This window comes from Pelodiscus sinensis, chromosome 7 (genome assembly GCF_049634645.1).
Source record: "Pelodiscus sinensis isolate JC-2024 chromosome 7, ASM4963464v1, whole genome shotgun sequence".
NCBI lineage: Eukaryota > Metazoa > Chordata > Testudines > Trionychidae > Pelodiscus > Pelodiscus sinensis.
Window position 1 is genome coordinate 64,283,174 of NC_134717.1, and position 20,684 is coordinate 64,303,857.

Genomic DNA, 20,684 nt, shown 5'->3' on the forward strand with positions numbered 1-20,684 from the left:
TTACTATTGACTATCCAGGCAGGTTAAAATGTTCCCCCACGGGTTTGTGTGTTACCATACCTGATGTCTGATTTGTGTCTGTTTATCCTTTTTTGCCAAGACTATCTGTCTGGTTCAGCCAATGTACATGATGGAGGGGCATTGGCCAATATACATTGCCATGTATATTGGCCAAACAAAGGTAATTTCCCCTGCCTTGACAGTCATATTTTCACATCAAAACCTCTGAATGGGACACACCCAGCCTGACTCAATTAGTGTAATTAACGCTGGTCCTACAATTGACAGGTAACTGCTTGTGCTGTTATATATACCCTGGATTCTGTCATTTCCAGTCCAACTCGTATTAATATTTCATAATAATGTCGCTCCAACTGTAGGCACTTGGATTAATGCAACACCAAGTCTTTGCAAGGATCACATCTCATAGAATCCTAGAACACTAGAACTGGAAGGGATCTTGAGAGATCATCAAGTCCAGTCACCTGCCCTCATGGCAGTACTATGCACCATTTAGATCCCCCTGACAGGAACATTTTCCTAATGTCCAACTGAAACCCTCCGTTTCTGCGGTTTAAGCCCATTGCTTCTTGTCCTATCCTCAGAGGCCAAGGAGAAAAATTTTTCTCCCTCCTCCTTGTGACGCCCTTTTAGATATTTGAAAACTGCTGTCACGTCCCCTCTCAGCCTTCTCTTTTCCAAACTAAACAAGCCCAGTTCTTTCAGTCTTCCCGCATAGCTCATCTTCTGTAGACCTTTCATCATTTTTGTTACTCTTCTCTGGACCTTCTCCAATTTCTCCACATCTTTCTTGAAATGTGGCACCCAGAACTGGACACAATACTCCAACTGAGGCCTAATCAGCGTAGAGTAGAGCGGAGGAATGACTTCTCATGTCTTGCTCACAACACTCCTGTTAATGCATTCCAGAATCATGTTTGCTTTTTTTTGCAACAGCATCACACTGTTGACTCACGTTTAGCTTGGATGCCCAAGCTAAATGAGTCTCCCTAGGAGAAGGTACAAAGGACAAATATTGAATGCTGTTGAACATTTGGGTTGGGGGAGGCGAAATGGACAGGCATGATCATGAGTCAGGACAGGCCTAAAATGTGTTTCCTTTTTAACCCCTGATTAAACAGAGGAGGGTTCAAGATTAAATATGTTTGGAGTCAAATGCAGTGATTGGATTAAGATTTAGTTGAGTATTTAAAGACTGGGACACAATGTAAACTTAATTGAAACCTTACATCTGTGGAACCTTTGGACGCCCCAGCTCTTAATAAAATACTACTGCAAAGTACATAAGAGTTCCCAATGGGAGTGATTCCTCTCCACAAAGTCTTCTATCCTTCAGATATGTGGGAAAACAAGAATTCATTTACCCCTCAAATTTGACTGAGAAAAAGTAACTTCATGATCATAATTCAACCAGAGCTCATGATACGGTGAAATGAAACACAGAAAAGGTCATTTCTGCAATAAAATAAAATAAAATTTAACACTTCATTCTTGTGAGCAGGCTTTGCTGTTCAGAGCAGCTGGTGTTCCAGGATGACTGTATTTGTACTGGGCAGGAGTCAGTAGTGAGTCTTAAAACTATGTAAAAATCCCCGCTAGATGTGCTGCAATGGGAAATGTCATGGTTTATTTGTACTAATAGTATAACAACATTTTGGAATAACCCCCAGTTCTTGTAGAACAATACCCAGCTTTAAGCTTCAGACTGAATCCCTTTTCAGTGGAAATGCAAGCAAAAGCCATAAAGCAAGAAAAAGAACAGAAACCCCTGCACGCAAAATTAGCAATGAAAAAAACCTGACAATATGGAGTGGTAGGAAGAATGCCTTGTGCATAGTTTACAGGATGAAGCTTAAAGAACTCACAAGGACATAAGAGCTTCCAGACTGGGTCAGATCAAAGGTCCCTCTAGCCCAGTATCCTGTCTGCCAACAGCAGCCAATGCCAGGTGAGCAGAACAGGGAATAGTCACGTGGTCCGTTCCCTGTCGCCCATTCCCAGCTTCTGCCGATTGATGGCTCAGTCTATCATCAGTAAGATTGGGGGATTCTTTGAGGGGCTGGGGAAAGATATTTTTTTTTCCCCCAGGATGCGAGGCCTTCCTCAAAAAATCACTGAACAACTGCAACTCTATTTGTGCTGGGCTATGCGGTATATGAGTGCCAGGCTGTCAATAACAGATATTTTTGGCATCTCTGGGATGGTTGCTGGGTCTGTGAAAGGACATATGGTGATCAGTGGGTCTCTTGTATCTAGTCATCTGTGGGTTCCATTGTTCCAGCTGCTGGTGGTAGACAGGAAGTTGATGTGGGTGTGGAAGCATCCTAGAGAAAATGTATGGCTGGGTTGTCGCTTTTGACTTTGTGGTAGAACTCTAAGGGAGTTTAGCTGTTCTGTCCCGAGGATGAAAATCTCTTTCCAGGGATCTCAGGTATATAATTGGTTTCATGGTGTTTTTTTCCAGAAATTCTTCCTCCAGGAGGGAAAGGCTGGTGTGTTTGGGAGCCAGTCTAGTGCCCGTGGCTGTTCCCAAGGCTTGGCCAATGCATGTGTTGCTAAACATGAAGTGATTGTGGGAGTGAAATGAGTTCATTTGACAACACGTTTTCGGTGGATTTCTGAACATTGGACAATCTCTTATGTATGTGAGACCGGCAGCTATGCCATCATAGTGACGGGTATTGGTGTTATAATGAGGTGACATCCGTGATGGCCAGGGTGGAGTTTTGAGCGAGGTTGCTACTGTTGCGGAGTTTCTGGAGAGGACATTGGTAGTGGCTTTGAGGAAGCTGAACTTTTGTGTAGTGAGTGGTTTGAGGACAGTTTCTAGGAGTCCTGATATTCCTTCAGTCAGACTGCCATGGTCAGATAACATGGGTCTGCTAGAGCTCGCCTCTCTCTATTTTGGGAAGCATTTAGAGTGTTTCAACATTGTTGTTTATATTCTGGTTGTGTTTATGGCTCTGGCATTGAGCAAGACCACATTGTGTTGGTGGCCGCACACATGCAGTAAGAGATGCTCTGAAGAGTTTACAAACAAAGCTGGTAAAAAAAAATTGCAATCAAGTTTTTTTTTTTTCCATCAGAAGATGCTAAGGGAATATGTCAATTCTCACAAAATTGAATTTTGGAAAAAATGGGAACAAAAATGTTTTGATATCATTTAAATGTTCTCTTTTCACCACATCAGAAGGCAATGTCTTTATTTGTTTTTTAAAAATATTGTATTATATTCTGAATTATCATAGAAAATTAAACTGGGCCAGAACACTTGATTGTAATCGAAATGGAATGTTTTGGTTGACTTGAAACGATTTTTTTATTTCATTTTGTGGGAAATTTTGAAATTTGTTGCTTTTTGTTCTGGTTTGGAATGCAAACAAATTTCAATATGTTGTAATTTCCCACGGAATGGGAGCCTCAACCACAGACTAAATAAACAAGGCAAAGAAAGAATGGGAGAACAGACAGACATTTGCCCAAGGTCACACAGATGGGCAATGGCAAAAGTGTGTTCAGTGTTTACCCCACCTGCCTAATCCTAATGGCCTGGTTATCTGTTGACATCTATTTATCACACGTGTCGTCGGCCCATTTCCAAGGTTTAAACTAGCACTGATGGAAACTAAGACAACAGTACTGCTAAATGCATCCTTCCCTCTGTTTCACTGCACACGGTGTGTCCCCTGCACAAATCACACAACACGTTTTGCACAACACAGACTCGTTCGTGTGACTGCCGCTCCTTTCTGGTTTTAGTTTAATCAGAAATACAGCAGGAATAGATTTTACGTCGGTATTTTGGCTAAAACTAAGGTGTGCTCTGGGTTACGTTGACAGAATAGGTAAAGGTTCAAGCTGGCTTTGACATTATCTCAATCTGTTCTTCTGGTTTTGGTTGAACATAAAACAGACAATACGTTGTATTTCATTGAAACGTGCAGAGTTAAAACCAAGGAGCTCCTGAGTTCTAATTCTAACTCTTCAGTCAATTACTCTGCCCATTTCTGTTCACTGGATATGCCTTGTTATTTACCTTAAGTCTTCATCACCCTCCTCTAGGGAGAGACAAGCCTAATTCATCGATTTTATAGATCATGGAGAAGTTGCCCAAAGTTATGTCAGGCTGGGTTTGGAAAATAAGCTCCAGCCTCTAACAGAGTCAACCCAAGTCTCTCAATTTCACCCACAGACTTTCGGAATGAATATCCTAACTTATGAGTTTGTGGGAGCAACACAGTCTGCTTCCTTGTCACACTTTGGTGGCAAATACATAATTTTGAGAGCTTGCTGTTGGCTCCCTAGCTAGCCTTTTCCAGCACTAAATCAATGCCTTTTTTTAAAGTTTGTACATGAGGGTATGCAAATCAGCTGAAAATATGTGAATTAGCTCATTGGATACGTTGCACAAAATGTCACCCAGGGAGATGGAGCAATATTTGGCATGGCGGTGGGGTTCAGAATTGAAGTTTGCCACGTGCTGTTGACTAGATCTGAAGAAAGTGCAGTGTAACCCTTAACCACCATGTCCCAGTCGCGGCATCTGGCAGGAACAGGCACTCTGGGAATGCTTAAGATGTTGGCACAGGATCGGTGAATGATTTGCCCTTTGTGTATAACTATAGCGTGTGTGTGAGGGGGGGCAGAAATTCTGCTCCTGGGAGTCACAGGCCGCTGTACTTCTTTCTCTTCCTCCACATTGTTATAGTAAGAGCATCATGGAGAGGATGTGAATTTTCACTATAGGCAGGACAGATCCCCACCCCAGAAGCAAAAATACTTGGGCATAGCTGGCTGGGAAGACCCCGTCCAACAAACTATTCTGACCTTTTGGCCCAACCAACCCTGTACCAGATATTTGTGGGTCACAAAGCTACCTTTTGAGTGAGATACACATCTTATATGTCTGCAGTGAGATTCTTTACTGCTCTGCCAAGCAGGTAATTAAATAGTATTTTACATACAGCGGTACCTAGTGGCTGAACAGTGCAGTGTAGTTTGACATTCCATTACTTCTCCCTGCTTTAGTGCTACGCCCACTCTTGGAAGTTCAGTACATATCAGTCTGTTAAGTGTTTCTCATTTTCTAGTACACAATCTGAATGCATGACACCTTGGTTGTAAGTGTAGCCTTTGGCTGGCCTAGAGTTTGTTTCATTGTCCTTTTCCAGTGGTTAAAAAATGCCCAACTCCCATAGAAAAGTACCTGGAGACCTAGAATTCAGTTGCTAAGGATTTTCATCAAGAATTACAGTGTCAACCTCCTCACTTTCCAGTCCCCCTCCATCTCCCCCCTCCCCCCCAAAAAAAACAACTACTAAAGTCACAAATTTAATTAACAACTTTATAAAATCTTATGATAAACAATGACGTAATGCTTACAGTATTCCACTTACACTATACAGTTACACATAAACATAAATAGAGAACAAATTAAATCTAAAGAGGTCAGACCTGAACGAAACCATGAAAGAGAGCTCAGAGTTCCCAAAGCTTATGTTGAGTTCATCTGCGTCTGTTAGTCATTGATCGCCAAATCTAGAGCTGTCTTTACCCATACGCAGAACATGCAGTTGAGTAGGGCACCCAAAAATTTGGAGCACCACTGGGCCGTAATCTCCACCCACTGGCCTCTTCCTATCTCTGTTCTGTGGCCCTGCTTCCTCCGGAGAGGATCTAGTGCACTTAAAATCAAAAAAGGCTGCCAGAGCTATTAGCAAACACTGAACCCATGGAAGAGCCATTCAAGTGGTAATGAAGCCATTGAATGGGCATTTGCCAAGGCCAGTATATTCTCTCCATTTCTGAATTTACAGCTTCTCCGAACTCAGAGGGCACATGGCCTTTTGAAAAGCAGCTGCCCGGCCTGGCCCCATAGACACAAGCCAGAAGGAATCTATTGGAGCAGACCCAAAACTACCACCCCCGAAATCCAGAAGTGTGTGGCGTGCTAGATCTGCCTCGCAGCAATGACCCCCACACAACTCACTCCTCTCTCCACACCATGGGTCTTTTCAAGAGGTGTCTTCCTATCAGGCAGATGATTTAACAAACAACTGGTTGTGGTCAGTCTGGAGTCCTTGAGTTTTATTCTATTCTGCATGATGCATGGAGTTTGCTCTTTTCGTTATTCCTTCTGAGGAAAAAACAATAGAGGCCAACACTTTCTGTCAGTCTGGTATCTGGGCACTGAATTCCTTTTCTCGACCACAGTTGGAGTCCTCCAGGATTCTCCATCCAATCTGACATGAACATAGTCAGCAGGTTCTAGATCCAGCAGTTTTGTCGTGTGTTGTAAAAGGGTTTATAAGCTGTTTTTGCCTTTATAGCCAGTTTGGCTACTCTCAGCATACCTGACCACTTTGGAGAGGATTCTTTTGCAAAGTTGGAACAGTAGGCCATCAGAAGTTGTGGTGGACAGTATCCAGTAACTACTGTTGGGCTTGCTCTGCACCTCAGAAGAGCAAGGAATGGATCTTCCTGCTGTAGAATTTTCTTGGCTGCCTCTACAGCTTTTCAAAGCCTCTCCGTTCACATGTGGGTAATGTGGGCTGTGAGTAATCAAAATCATATTTAGTTCAGAATGTCTTAAATTCTGCTGCAGTGAATTGTGGTCTCTGTCACTCACTCTTCTGGAATACCAAAATGAGCAAAAGTGCACTTCTGTTTCTCACTACTATGTGATGTACTTCACATACATTATTTATTTATATCCACCTGGAAAAATGGTCTGTTACGACCATTTAGCGCTATCCTCTGAATTAGCATGAATCTGAAGCTAGTCTCGTCCGAGGTCTGTCTGGTAAGGTGTTTGTACACTGTATGGCTCAGCATTGTCTTTTAAGTTGATTTGTACTAGATCTCATTTCATAAATCCAATCAATCAAATCCTCAGTCGAGTTCTTGCACCTTTCTAATTATGCCCATCATGGCTACCAGAGTGCAGCTGAGAAGTTGATTGGTCTGGGGCCCTTGGGTCTCATGCACTCTGAATTTAAGGTATTTTGTCTTTTTAAATAGTTTCTGTGATGAACCAGCCCATGCAGTTCAGAATATCTGCAAGGCTAGTCAGGGCTGCATCAGGGGACTTCAGCTCTAGGAAGGGTTGGATACGATTATAAATTCCTTCTGAGATGACTGTAACATCAGCTTCTGAGTCAATTTTAAGTCAACAGCCTTACTGTGAAGATTCAGCTTCACTCTCTTGGCAAGTTCTGCGTTGGCACAAATGGCAATGGCTCTAGATTGTAATATGAATCAACTAGCTCTCTGACTGCTTTTGGCATGGCGCACACATGCAAATTGTCGGTATTGTGTGCATGTATTTACACCTTGTGACTTCGGCTGGACAAGCATAATCTCTTAAAATATGACTTTTCACACCGTCTACATGAGGGCTGGAATTAGTCCCTTAGCCTAGGAATTCTCTTTCCTGGCATCAGAAGTTTTTATTATAATGAATTTTAGCACTTGTGTCCATTTCTAAGTTCATTTCTGGTTTTATTTTTTTCAGTTTCTTCTCAGCTGCAGTAAAAAAAATTTATCTGTTAACCCAATAACCAGCCAGCCTGTCTCTGATATTTTCATGTTTTGCAGTTCCAGAATCCTAGGGCTAGCAGAGACCTCAGGAGTCATCGAGTCCAGCCCCCTGTCCAAGGCAGGACCCAGCCCCAACTCAATCATCCCAGCCAGGGCTTTGCCAAGCTGGGACATAAAACCTCTAGGGATGGAGAGGTATGGCTGAGGAGAGCTTAAATAAGGTATTTTGTGTACAGTTCCACCTAGTATAGTATAAAACAGAGTAGCTTTCCCTTGCAAACCCCACCATAACCTGACCTATTTCAGCTGGAAATCAACCCACTGCTGCAGGTTCCTGAAATTTAGATTCCATAATGCATTACATTCTCCCTTCTTGGTGAAGTGGGGAGGAGGGTATGCATTATAGGAATCCCAAGGCATTATGCATCCTGGTAGATGCAGTCCAATCCAGGAACCCAACTTGTATGAAGAAGCAACCCAAAGTACCATTCCCAACACCACAAGGACCGTTCTGAATCAAAATGTTTCTGGTTTTAGGCATTTGGCTTGTTTGAACAAAAAAACCAAATTGAAGGCAAGCAGTCACTTGTCTTGCAAAAAAAAAAAAAAAAATTGGACAAAAATGGGTTTTCAGTTAAGACCTGGTGGGGTGTGTCTCATCCCCTGGGGGAGGGAGCCTGGGGGGCAGGACCTGGGGCTGGGCTGCAGAGCAAGCCTGCCTTGCACTCCAGCGGTGACTCCTCTGTCCCAGGCATTGGGCCTAGCTCCCCATGGCTGCAGCGCCATGTCACCCCCATGCACACGTTCCCTTCATGCTAATCCTGTTGCCCATGTACAACGTGCGCCTTTCTCCTCCCCCAATGGGAGCAGGCCTCCCCTCCCTCACTTTCCCATGCACCTGTCCCCAGGCCCAACCCCCCAGTCTCATCCTGCCAGCTTCCTAGCTCCTTCCCCCCAGTGTTCTTGGCCCCCCAGCCTCTGCTTTCCCCTTTCTAGCACTTTATTAACTGAGGGAAGCGACCTACCTCTGCCCTGCAAGTGTTCACTGGCACATAAACCCTTCGCTTGCAGAGCAGCAGAATTTCAACCCCCCAATGTTACTAGTTAACCCCGTAACGACTTTTGTTGTAGCTGTGGCCCTCACACTTTTTGTTTGTTTTGCAAATCTGCAAGTTGGCCAAACAATGGACTTGAAATATCCCCTGTGGACCTGCAGCTATAAAATGCATGGTGGGCTGTGATTTCCCCGTGGCTCTAGATGGGGTTCCCGAAACAGCAGGCTGCAGGCAAGCTGGACTGGGGAATGCACTCGCAGGGCATGACTGCTCAGGGCGGATGGGGGGTGGCAGAGCTGCATGGGCAGGCATTGCACAAGGCCCACCTGCAGCACTCCTGACTTTCCAAACTACAAATTCTCTCACGTACAGGGAAAAGTGGATCGAAGTGTTGTAAAGCATCAAAGTCTTGCCTTCTAAGCAGCTACCAGTGCAAAAGCCAATTGAGAAACCTCCCTGAACACGCACCAAGCCTAGTGCTTCTCATTGGTACCATTATCCAAATTGCTTCTCACATGGGTCTGTGAGGCCGGGGTGTTAAGCAAGTAGGTGCCCAATGCTCATTTACATCAACATGAGTTAGTTGCCAAAATACCTGATACCATCCTGTCTGGGACGATTGAGCTGGGGTAGATCCTGCTTTGGGAAGGGGGCTTGACTCGATGATTCCTGAGGTCTCTGCCCGCCCTAGGATTCTATGATTTGGTGATTCTACACCTTTCACCCTTAGAACTCAGTGTTCTGGATAGCTGCAGTGTGAAGAAAATAGTGCCAGGCCGAATGGGGCCAGGAATGGACTGCAAAGACAATCTCAGAGGGGTCGCGTGTTACTCTGCAACTTTAAAAACAGCGAGCCCTGGTCTACACTAGGGAGTTATTTTGAAATAATAAGCGGAGCATCCATGCTACCAAGCCTGTTGTTTCACAATAAGGGGCTGGTTATTTCAAAATCTGTCCTCCTGCTTTCCTCAGGGAATAACACTTGTTTCAAAATAGTTATTTCGAAATAGCAGTAGTGTGGATGTACCGTGCTGCTATTTCGAAATAGCTCCTCCCCAGAGTGGACTTATTATACTCCAGTCATCTGAAGAAGTGGGCTGTGCCCAAACAAGCTCATGATCCCATCAACATGCTTTGTTAGTCTCTAACATGCTACCAGACCATTTGTTGTTAAGTCATTCCAAGTAATTACTCCCCAGTGTTTCCTGGGGCCCTAAGTCAAGGTAGCGCATCCACAATTACAGCCTGCCTCGGACTCATTTCGAGGCTCCTCTGTAGTGGGGACACACTATTTTGATGATATTTCGGGAGTTATTTTGAATTTAGTTATTTAAAAAAATGTCCTAGTGTAGACATGCCTAGATCTATATATACCCGAACAGAACATCCACTTCAGATGAGAGGGAGAACAGAGCTCCAGAACGTATAAAAGGGAAGTACAGGGCTCCTGTCCCGCTTGCGTTTGACCATTTAGAAACACTCCTTAGCTCTTGCTGAGGGAGCCCCTCCAGGCTGGCCGAGGGTGCACCAGTATTCTGAACCGAGTATCAGTACAGTTATTGTTTTGAATTAAAACCCACTAGATTTATTGAAATGGGGAAGTGCAGCGTTTGGCAGAAGATGCACATGAGCGCCATTGCCGTGCAGGAATGTAGCCAGCGCCCCATCCCATTCCCGTTGAAGTTGGTGGCAAAACTCCCATTTTCTTCAGTGGAAATTGGATGAAGCCCCTGCGTATGAATGCAGTGGGCCTGATTCATGACAGCCTTCCTCCAGGCTTGGCCGCATGCCAGAGTGACTCGGTGGCTGTCAGGAGAGTTCTCCCAGTGCAGCGCTGTGCCGGACTGAATCACGCCGGGCATTCCTTTTAATCAGGCCCTGTTGCTCTTTGTACATTTATCAAATAGAATTTCAGGCGGAAAACAAAGGGCTTGAGAGGTTGCAAAACAATGAAAGAATGCTCGCTTGGCAGCACTGCTAACCAGATGTTTGTTTCTTTTTCCTTCTTACCCATGACTAAAAAACTCATGAACATTCTCAATCCCGGCACAAGGTCAGTGTGAAACTAGGTAAGAGGTGTCGCAACAAGGCCGGCAGAGCATCTGGGAATAGGAGGGTCTTAATTTGTCCCTAGAGCTGGCGTCTGTGCTGAGCAAACGCCGCCACATCGTAGAGCGTCTGAGCGCACACATTGCTTTCTCTCTAGACCCAAGAGCCATGGATCAGCTGAAAGCCTCGTGTCAGTTTGGAACGTTCACATGGGGATGCTGTGGGACTGCCTTAGCAATTAGCATACTGGTTAAAAGTCCCGATTAACTTTGTGTATAAAGGTAAAATAACGTTATCATGGCAAAAGATTTTTGAGGCATGAGGTGGGAAGGACTAGTATTTATTTAGATGGATTAAATAATGAGGCACATATTTGAAGCAACTCTTCAGTGCTTCTTGACAAAATGAATAATAGACAATAATAGACAATAATGAATAATAGCAACACCATAATAACTGAGGCAGTAAAAAAATGAGCCGAATTCCTTCATTCCTACTGTGCATTAGGCTATTGAGAGAGTCATCGGATTCTGGTTTTGTAAACATCACCTGTTAATTGATCTTCAGAACATCCCTTATTCCACCCATGAGAACAGCTGAACGCCATCCGCTTTGGAACCCCCCTTCAGGTAGCTGAAGGCTGCTATCAAATCCCCCCTCACTCTTCTCTTCTGCAGCTTACATAAGCCCAGTTCCCTCAGCCTTTCCTCTTAAGTCACATGCCTCAGCCTTGTAATCATTTTTGTTGTCTTCCGCAGGACTCTTTCCAGTTAGTCCACCTCCTTTCTGTCATGGGGGGGGGGGGTGCCTAAAACTGGCCGCAACGTTCCAGACGTGGCCTCACCAGTGCCAAATGGAGGGGAATAATCACTTCCTGAGATCAGCCGGCACCATTCCTACTTATGCAGCCCACTATGCCGTTAACCTTCTTGGCTGCAAGGGCGCCCTGTTGACTCAGATTCAGTTTCTCATCCACTGTAATCCCCAGCTCCTTTTCCGCTGAACTGCTGCCTAGCCAGTCGGCCTGTAACAATGCTTGGGATTCTTCCGTCCCACTGCAGGACTCTGCACGTGGCTTTGTTGAACCTTATCACATTTCTTTTGGCCCAATCTCCCAGTTTGTCTAGGTCATTCTTCAACCTGAAATGTTTTTTTTTTTTTTTTCAATTTGCTGTAAAGTTTGAATGTCTTTTGTGTGACCTAAATGATTTGTTTTGTATTCTGTCCTATGCCAGCCAACCAAATCATTTCTTACATGCAGAGTTCTACTGCCCCTAAGCATCTTGTGGAAAAGGAAACTGAGTTGCATCTAGGCAGTTCCATCCAGGCCTGCTGGAGCCTCTGGGCACACTAATGTGTCCACAGCATCATCTCATGATCAGCACCATCAAATCTCCTGGCAGATCCTGCAGCCTCAGCCTGGCCGAATCATCTACCTGTGAGAATCTGAGAGAGAGCAAGGAAAGCCTGTTACGGGCTTCATGAGCCGTAATAAGAGACCAGCCCTGCCCTGGAGTGTTTACAAGCCAACCAGCTGATGCGAGGGGTATGAGATGAATGAAGCTCAGGCCGGGTAAGTGATTTACCCAAAGTCACGAAGCAAACCCACGGCAGAACCAGGGCTCGAATGCAGCTTTCCTGACATCACAAGCCTGTTCTTGCCCTCTGCACGCTGTCAGCTGACTCATGCAGCCACATCCATCCCTGACTCCCCTCAGGCATCCCCCACGAAACTTCCTGAGGGCCTCTTGCCACCTGCAGCCTGGGTGCTTTCTTCTTTCCGCAGACGGTTCCTGGATGCTAAGCACGTGACAGATGCAACGCTTCTCTTGGTAAACTCAGTAGTGGCAGACAAGCCCATTAAACGCCTCTTCCTCCTCTCTCACAGGTCTGTGCCTGTTTTTAAAACCACGTTGACAAGAAATCATTTTGTTCATTAGGCTTCTGGGATTCTTGGGGAGGTTTTGCTCACTTCTGTTGACTGGCCAGCCTGGAAAATACCTAAAAGCATCGAGAGGCTTTTCTTCTGGAGTTTCCAGCCCGACAGAAAGCTGATGTGCCTGGAGTCTCATGAGAGCGCCACTCCTGGTGACATGGCCAGAGCAGCTCTGCGAGGGTTGGGTAGTCTAGCTAAGCATGGATCACTGTTGGGTGCTGGTGTGCCATGCATGCCAGCGGGATGTAGATAAGGAGAATGCATTCCAAGCCAGGCCTGAGGAATGGTTAAAAAGCTGCATGCACGATAGTATCTCCCTGCAGCTATTGCCTGCCTCCCGAAGGTATCCAATGTGTCCTTCATGCACAGGCAAACGGAGCAGCCGGGGACTGCGATGCTGCTAGTCCAGACTGCAGGGTGCCCTGTTGGGGAGTGTATGGCTGAGATGTGTGAAGATGCATAGGAAACGCATAGGACTAGGCCATTCCAATCCCCTTCCAAATGTTCAGCCAGAATTGCTGAACAGCCAGAAGAGCCGCCACAGGAACTGAGCAAGCCAGACGCCAGGCTTACTTCTGCCCTGTCCTGCCATGGGCAGTTGTCTGACCTTTTCCTCGGGGCCCCGTAGCAGCCAGGTGCCTCTGCTGAAATGTCTTTGTCTCCTCCTTCCTCTATCGCCTGGCATAGCCTGCCTCGTCCGAAGTGCCTTCGGGTTCCACAGTAGGGTGAGTAGGAGTGGTTGAGAATGGCTTGGTTTGAGTGTGTCTGGGTGCTCGGTACTCAACAGGGAGGGATTTGCTCTGAGATTAGGACCTAATTTTGGATTTCTCTCCCCTTCCCATCTGTGACTTTCCTTGACACCAGAAACTCTACAAAGAAGGGAATTGGTACCATTAATCCACATTTGGAAGATGGAGAAATTGATGCAGGGAAAGTTCTTTACTGACCCAAGGCCACAGCGGGATTTCAACATAGAGCCAGGCATAGAAATCAGATCTTCATTTCCTGTCCCATGCAGTGTCTACTTCATCAGGTTGTTTCGCCATGTACCTGGACTCCTACGGAGGAAGATGTGGCTAGTAGTGCCCAACAAAACCCTCTGATTGCCGGTCTCAAAGAGAACAAAGAGCAATGGTTCTACAAAGGATTAGCATGGGTGGGGGTTGGTAGAAGTTGAAACACCAAACAAGGAGCCAAAATACTACTTTGAACACATGTGGGATAGACAGGCCTCTCTCCACATCGCATACCGGAGGTGGCAATGTGATGTCAACACAAAGCAGCCAGTTCTCTCATAAACCAGATTGTCACAAGAAATACACTTCTAGGGCTGAGCTTTACTCTTCAGCCAACAATCTGGATATTTTTATGATGTGATTTATGGGGCGTTTGTTTCTTAAACCAAAGACCCAGAGGGACATTGCTATAAAAAAAAAGGCTGGTCCTGCTACTCTGGCCATATTTTAACTAATAGGATTGATATGGGAGTATGCCCCGGCCTTTTCATTCAGCTCTGAAACTGACAGGCTAGGTTGGCTCCAGGTTGAAACGATTAATTCTTTTTCATACGCATGTATTTGTGTTTGTTTACAGCCTCTGGCAAGCCAGAGCAATGAGCCATAGTGTTACCATGACGAAGCCTTTCGGTAAACAGCAGCGCCGCAGTCTAAGTCAAATCTACTCAAGTTAAAGCAATGACTTGAGTCAAAACCTAACAGGGATGGGTTTTCCAGGACTTCTGCTATGAAACTCATTGACCTTCCCACTCTCGGTTATGTCATTTAGGGGACCGTCGTTAAGAACTGTTGCTCTGTACCCATCATGAGCTGGTTGGGGATGGACTACAGCCGTTGATAGCTCACCACCAAGGGTTCTGTTTAGTTAGCTGAAAAGTCCACCATTAAGTCTGCTGTCCCGTTTGTTCTTTGTGGAGGCAGAAGAACAGTCTTTCATGTCTGAACTAATTCTGGCCATGACTGGACGGACCATGTGCTAAAACGTTTCCCATCTCCCGGTCATTGTTCTGCATCTCAGGCAGGCTCCTAATGAGTAAAAGCTGTTTTGTAAAATCGATGAGTGATCCTAACCCGTTTAGGGCTTGGCAAACGTTCCTATCACAGAGGCAAATCATTTGTGGTTTTAGTGGAAAGGCCAAGGAATTAGTGGTACTCAAAGGGCCGGATCCACAACTGCTGCAAACGGATGTAGTTCCATTAAATTCATTAGAGCTACGCCGGCAGAATCTCTGGGCTGGACACTGAATGTATTTCTCTTAGAGGCTCTCTCTCTGGACTGTGGTTGAGCCTCATGGGCCCGAGTTCACACGCCATTCCTAGGGCCACGGAGAGTATGGCGCCCTTCCTCTCCCCCGCAACATGCCACGTGATGTTCACGGCGCAAAACATCACGAGTGTGAGACAATGTCACAACGTTGCACAGCGGTGTCATCGGGCAAACATGAGCTCCTTAAACTCTCTGTGGTCAGGTTTGGGGCAGCAGACCTGTGTGCCCTTCCTTCATCAGAGGCAATGAAATTTAGTAGCTGAGATACTGGGATGGCTGGCCAGAGACCCTGGCTTTGCCATGAGCCTATTGTGTGGCCATGGATGAGTCACTTAACATGGGTTTCCCCTTCCTCCCAGTGTGTATTTAGAACATAAGCTTTCGGGGCCAGAGGCCAGTGTTTCCTCTGATCTGTGCGGCCACGCACTAACAATTTTGGTCCTCCCACGTCATTTTCAGAGCCACGCAACAGTACTCACTGCTCCCTTTTCTGCTGGAACGGAAGGAGAGTGGTGATGCCAGCAGCCCGGTGGGTTCCTGGCATCAGGCAGCTGCCCTTCTGCTCCACCTGAGGCCAGGGCACGTGAGGTGAGGCTGCCCCAGCTGGAACGGGCCTGTGCAGCTGCTGCTTGACTCTAGCTGGAGCCAGGGCCACCCGTGGGGACCAGGACTAAAAATAACACGGCCTCTGCTCCAGTCCTGGCATGTGGTCCCACCCTTGGAGTGGCTGGGCTAGAGCTGGGGCTGAGGGGGCTTCTGGGGCCATACCATGGTACTAAAAATAGCACCGTGGCCCCAGCTCCAGCCCCTGCAAACTGCTTTCCACGTCCGGCAGAAAGTTGGAGAAGGGACAGGGGAGAACTAAGGGGAAGAAGGGTGAGGAGAGGAAGAGGCTTATGCTGAGGGGGGAGGGAGTCCAGGGCAGGAGAAGAAAGGGGCTGGCAGCAAGGAGCAAAGCGGAGGAGAGACGAAATGCCAGGGAGCCAAGGGAGACAATGAGGAAAGGGACAGGAGGGAAGGTGTTGGTGGGGGTGAAAAGGGGGAGGGGACAGGGTGATGCTGGGAAAGGAGAGGGGAGGAGTCATGGGGCAAGAGGGAGGGAAGGGGAAAGAGGAGTAGTGGCTGCGGGGAGAAGAGGGGTTGAAAGGAAGGGTGGGCTGAGGAAGGCAGGGGATGGAGCAAGTCATGGGTGAGGGCGCAGAGGGCCTTGAGGAGAACTGGGGCAGTGTGAGGGGATGGGCACAAGGGGCAAGGAGGGCAGGGGCAGTGTAAGTATCTTCTTTGTCTCAAGTGAATTTAAGAATAATGCAAACTTTTCGAACTTTCCATATAGTTAAAATTAATTGAAATCTTGTGCACAGGCTATATTTGAAGAAAGTAAGTTATAAAAGTAAAGCTACATCATAACAAATATGTATTGACAAGTTTATTCTTGTTAATCGTTATTATTATTTACTTTAACAACACACTCTTTTGGTTAAAATGATTTAGTGGTGTGGAGATGAAACACGTGTCAATGGTTTTCACTGTGATGTCACAAGGAGAGGACAATCTGAAAAAACTGAATGTGTAAATCAGTTAAGTAGTCTAATCTGATTTCAAACACACTAAACTACCTTCACTCTAGTCCTTGCGTTTATTGCATTGTTTCAGTTCAGGGCAGAATTAAGGATACTCAGGGATCTTACCTGAGCACTTCTTCTCTTAAAACGTTATGAATGTTTTGAAATATAATCTCAACCCTGAATGTCTTGGTTTTATAACACTTGGTTAGGGATAGTTATAGTATCCCTGCAATGTTTTTATTCCTAAATTTTACAAATATTCTTAAACTTAACTCCCTTTTAGCCCAGGTGCAGTGGCTTGGTTTGGGTACTTGTGTCTGCAAATGTCCATGTAGTTTGGTTATATCCTAGATGTTTCTGGCATATTTCTTCAGATAACCACTTAGGTATACAGCTTCATGAAAATATAGGGTTGGATTCACTACTCCTTTACTCTGCTTTCATGCTGATAGGGTTACATTGGCATCACACTGGAACAAGGCAGCAGTGAATCAGATCAATAACGTAGGAAATTTTAAGGAGGGTTTCAGAGGAGAATGGTGAGTTAGTTTGGCAGAAGCATATAGGGAGCTTCTCCAGAGGTGAGGGGCAGTAGGAGAGGAGCAGGTAGCTCGAGAGAACAATTTCCCTGTAAAAGGCAAGCAGATTAGCACTTCTTCCTCTGTGATTTTGTCAAGACAGGGATCTTGGCTTGCTTTGTGCTCAACGAGTCCGATTTCCTTCCTCTGGGGAAGGCGTAGATTATTTTTGATTCCTGATAATAATCCCCAGCTACTGCAGTAACACGGGGAGAAGAGTGACCTACAAGTTTGCACAGTTACAAGAAAACAGAGCAGTAGCTTTGCAGCAACATACTCCCAAAAGACGTGTATGAATCTAAATAGAAATCAGCCAAAGAGCCGCTAAAGCTTGGATATTCCTCCCTCTCTGGGGGATGTTTATGACCATTCACCATCAGTTGCGGCACCTGCTTTTGCTGTATTGATTTGATTGCTCTCCTTTTGTCTTTCAGTTTGTTCCACCCGCGCAGACAGCAAGAGCGGGGCTCGTGGGGTGTATATGAAGAGGTGAGAGCTTTGTGAAGTCATGCCTGTGGCTATTAACTGCGCATCGTACATGGACTCCCCTGAGTTTTAAAACCAGCCAGCTGTACATCCATAGGTGACTGGAGAGCCTTCCCTTTGGGGCTTAAAAATAACCCGGCTTGAGTCCCTGTGGCCTGGGCTGTCTCCTGGGAGAGGACAGGCTCAGTGTTCGGATGGAAGGAGGCGAGCGGGAGGAAGCAAGGGCACAGGACTGTAGTCTCAGTTCAGAAGAGCTGCACTGCTAGGTGGTAAGAACACACGGCTTCAGCCTGCAAAGGAACTTGAGGGCCGGAGTTAGTCAAGAGGATTTGGGTACCTCATTCTCCGTCATGACCCCAGCCTTACAGCTATCTGTTACTTGAGCAAGGGAGCAGGTGTGCACTGGACGCTGCAGGCTAAAGCCAATGGTCAGCACCTCCAGGTTCCCACTGGGGCATAGTGACCAAGAGTGACACCGGAATTTCTCCTCGTAATCCCCAGATATGGCCTCCCCCCCCCCCCCCCCCCGTGCGGCTCGGACCTTGACATTTTACAAACTAAGAGCCAGACCAGACCCTGTTGGTGTGAACTGGTGTCATTCCAGCACAGTCAATGGAGCTACACTGATTTACTCCTGGGGGGCTGATTCTTAAAAATGTACGGATCCCTGTAATACACATGACTGAGTTCCTCCGCCTGGAGGCTGCGTGTTTTGGTTTGGTCTTTTGTTTGTGGAGTTTTGGGTGTTTTGTTTGTGGGGAGGAGGGTTTTTTTGCTGTTTTTTTAACTGTTTTTTGGAGGGGTGGGTGGGGGTGTGTGTGTGTGTGTGTGTGTGTGTGTGTGTGTGGGTGGGGGTGTGTGTGAGCGCGCGCGCGCATGCGCTTTTCTATACATCTGTTTATAAGAGAGAGAGTTAAAAGTGGTTTTGCTTGACTGCCTGAAAACCATGCCATCCCTATTGGGATAATACAGATTGAACCTCTCTAGTCTGACACCCTTGGGACCTGACCGGTGTTAAACCAGAGGATTTGCCAGAGCATGGGAGGTCAGTATTGTCTAGCAGCATGACCAACACTGCCCCTGCTCACTAGGCTGTTAGAAGACGCTTAGGGGAACATTAGAGTTAAACAGCAGCACAAAACACTGAGGGTACATCTAGACTACATGCCTCTGTCGCCAGAGGCATGTAGATTAGGCTACCTGACGTAGTAAAATGAAGCGGCGATTTAAATAATCACCGCTTCATTTAAATTTACATGGCTGCCGCGCTGAGCCGACAAACAGCTGATCAGCTGTTTGTCGGCTCAGCGCGGCAGCCATGTAAATTTAAATGCAGCAGCGATTATTTAAATCGCCGCTTCATTTTACTACGTCTGGTAGCCTAATCTACATGCCTCTGGCGACAGAGGCATGTAATCTAGACGTACCCTGAGTCAGGTCTGGTGGCTGTAAATAGACTTTATGGGACACTTGGCCACACCCATGATAAGCGGACATCTAGCTCGCTAAAATCCTGGGGACCACGGATGTTGCTGGACGAGAGAGGTTCAGCCTGTACCAAGCTTTCAAATAGAGTTTTTTGTCCGTGGAGCTCACAGCACATCAGTTATTAATGAATTGAACCTCACAGCACCCTTGAGAAATTGGGCAGGGCTATGGTCCTTATTGTACACACAGGGAATTGAGGCACGCAGAGGCTAAGTGACTCACCCAAGTTCATACAGGAAATTTGTGGCAGAGTAGGGCTTTGAACCTGGGTCTCCAAAGTTCAAACGTCCTGACCACTGGCCCAGTTTTCCTCTGTGGTAACTTCTACCAGCTGAACTGATCTTTCTAAGACAGTGGTAAAACTCGCACGATCTCATGTCCGCACCATTCATCCCATGGTGCAGTTGGGCATCTGCTCTGGATTGAGGTAAGCATCCTGTGCTGAGTTTATAGCTATTTATGCTCACTCCTGCCAGGACATCATGGGGGAGAGAGGGTCTCTCGTTTTGCACCCTTACAGCACCTCGATCTTAGCGTGGTGAAATCCCAATCCAACACAAGAAGGACTGTCCGTTTGTAATTATGGCGAGGTGCTGCACGGGCTCCAGAGCTCCATAAAATCATCTCAATGGCATAATCAGCCCAAGGAAACAGGTGTGACTGCCCTGCGGGGCTATTCCCAAACAGCCACTCCTGCTGTTTAAAAAAACAAACCAACCTCCTAGCCGTGTTTCTCACCTCACAGCTCTGCTAACTGCTTCCTCAGGAGGAAAAAGGGAAAATCAAGACAGTTCTCGTCACTACACAAATCTAACTGGAACTGCTTGGAGCAGTCCGAGCTGTGAAGTCGCAATTTACAGCTGGCCCCATGTAGGAAATGAAAACCAGTCCCTGTGAAACTCTTCCCCCTCGCTCTGCTTCCAAACCACCGAGAACAAGAGCAGCGGAAGAATAAAAGCTTTGGAAGCACATAAAAATGGTCATCTGGAAAAGACAGCCAACGTGGTGCCACACATGTTTACTGCCCTGTATCCTTTGTTGGCTTTCCAGGGCTCGTTGGCTAGTTCATTAAGCTGTGCATAGCACATGGTCTCGCTCCGTCCCATATGAATGGATGGAAATCTAGCTGCAGTTGGAGTGAGCGCCGCTCTGAAGAGATGATTGTTAAATAAACAGCTGCGTGTAACAGCGAGAATAGGAAGGTGGGCAGAGGTGGGTGTTGTAGGGAGTGATATGTACAGCGAAGACTCCCTTCCCTTCTGAGCTGTAGCACACGAATGCTTACAATGAAGCGTAGGAGAGAGTCCAGGCTAACGTGGACAAGATAGGGTGCGAGATCGGGAAAGCGGTGCGCAGCACAAAGAGATGACGAATATTACGGTCAATATTGGGTCAGTGGCTCAGCCAAGCATGCTGTCTAGGGCTGCTGATGCGAAGGCAATGCTGTAGCTGCTAGGCCACGCTGCCTCCTGTTGGGGTGGGGTGTGAGTGCTGGCTGTGTCCTGCCCCATCTTTCTTAAAAGAACCGTTTTCCTCTCGTGCGCCGTAAAGGTGTCATCATGCTGTGAGGTTGGCACAGCAGCTGTGTGCAATCTGCAAATCTCAAGCTGTTCCTGGAAGGGCCAGTTCTGCAAACCCAACCTGAGAGGGCGGGAGTAAAACCTGGTATTTGCCATAGGGGCAG

At 46.5% G+C, this 20,684-nt stretch overlaps 1 long non-coding RNA gene across 7 annotated transcripts in view; it reads left to right on the forward strand.

Annotated features, from left to right (window-relative positions):
• The window catches only part of LOC112545888 (uncharacterized), a 187,511-nt gene that overhangs the window by 19,775 nt on the left and 147,052 nt on the right, over nucleotides 1-20,684 (forward strand). For all 7 annotated transcript variants that reach the window (XR_012905340.1, XR_012905341.1, XR_012905339.1 and 4 more), the window contains exon 2: nucleotides 17,461-17,515. This is a non-coding gene — a long non-coding RNA (uncharacterized LOC112545888). The remainder of the gene's footprint in view (nucleotides 1-17,460; nucleotides 17,516-20,684) is intronic.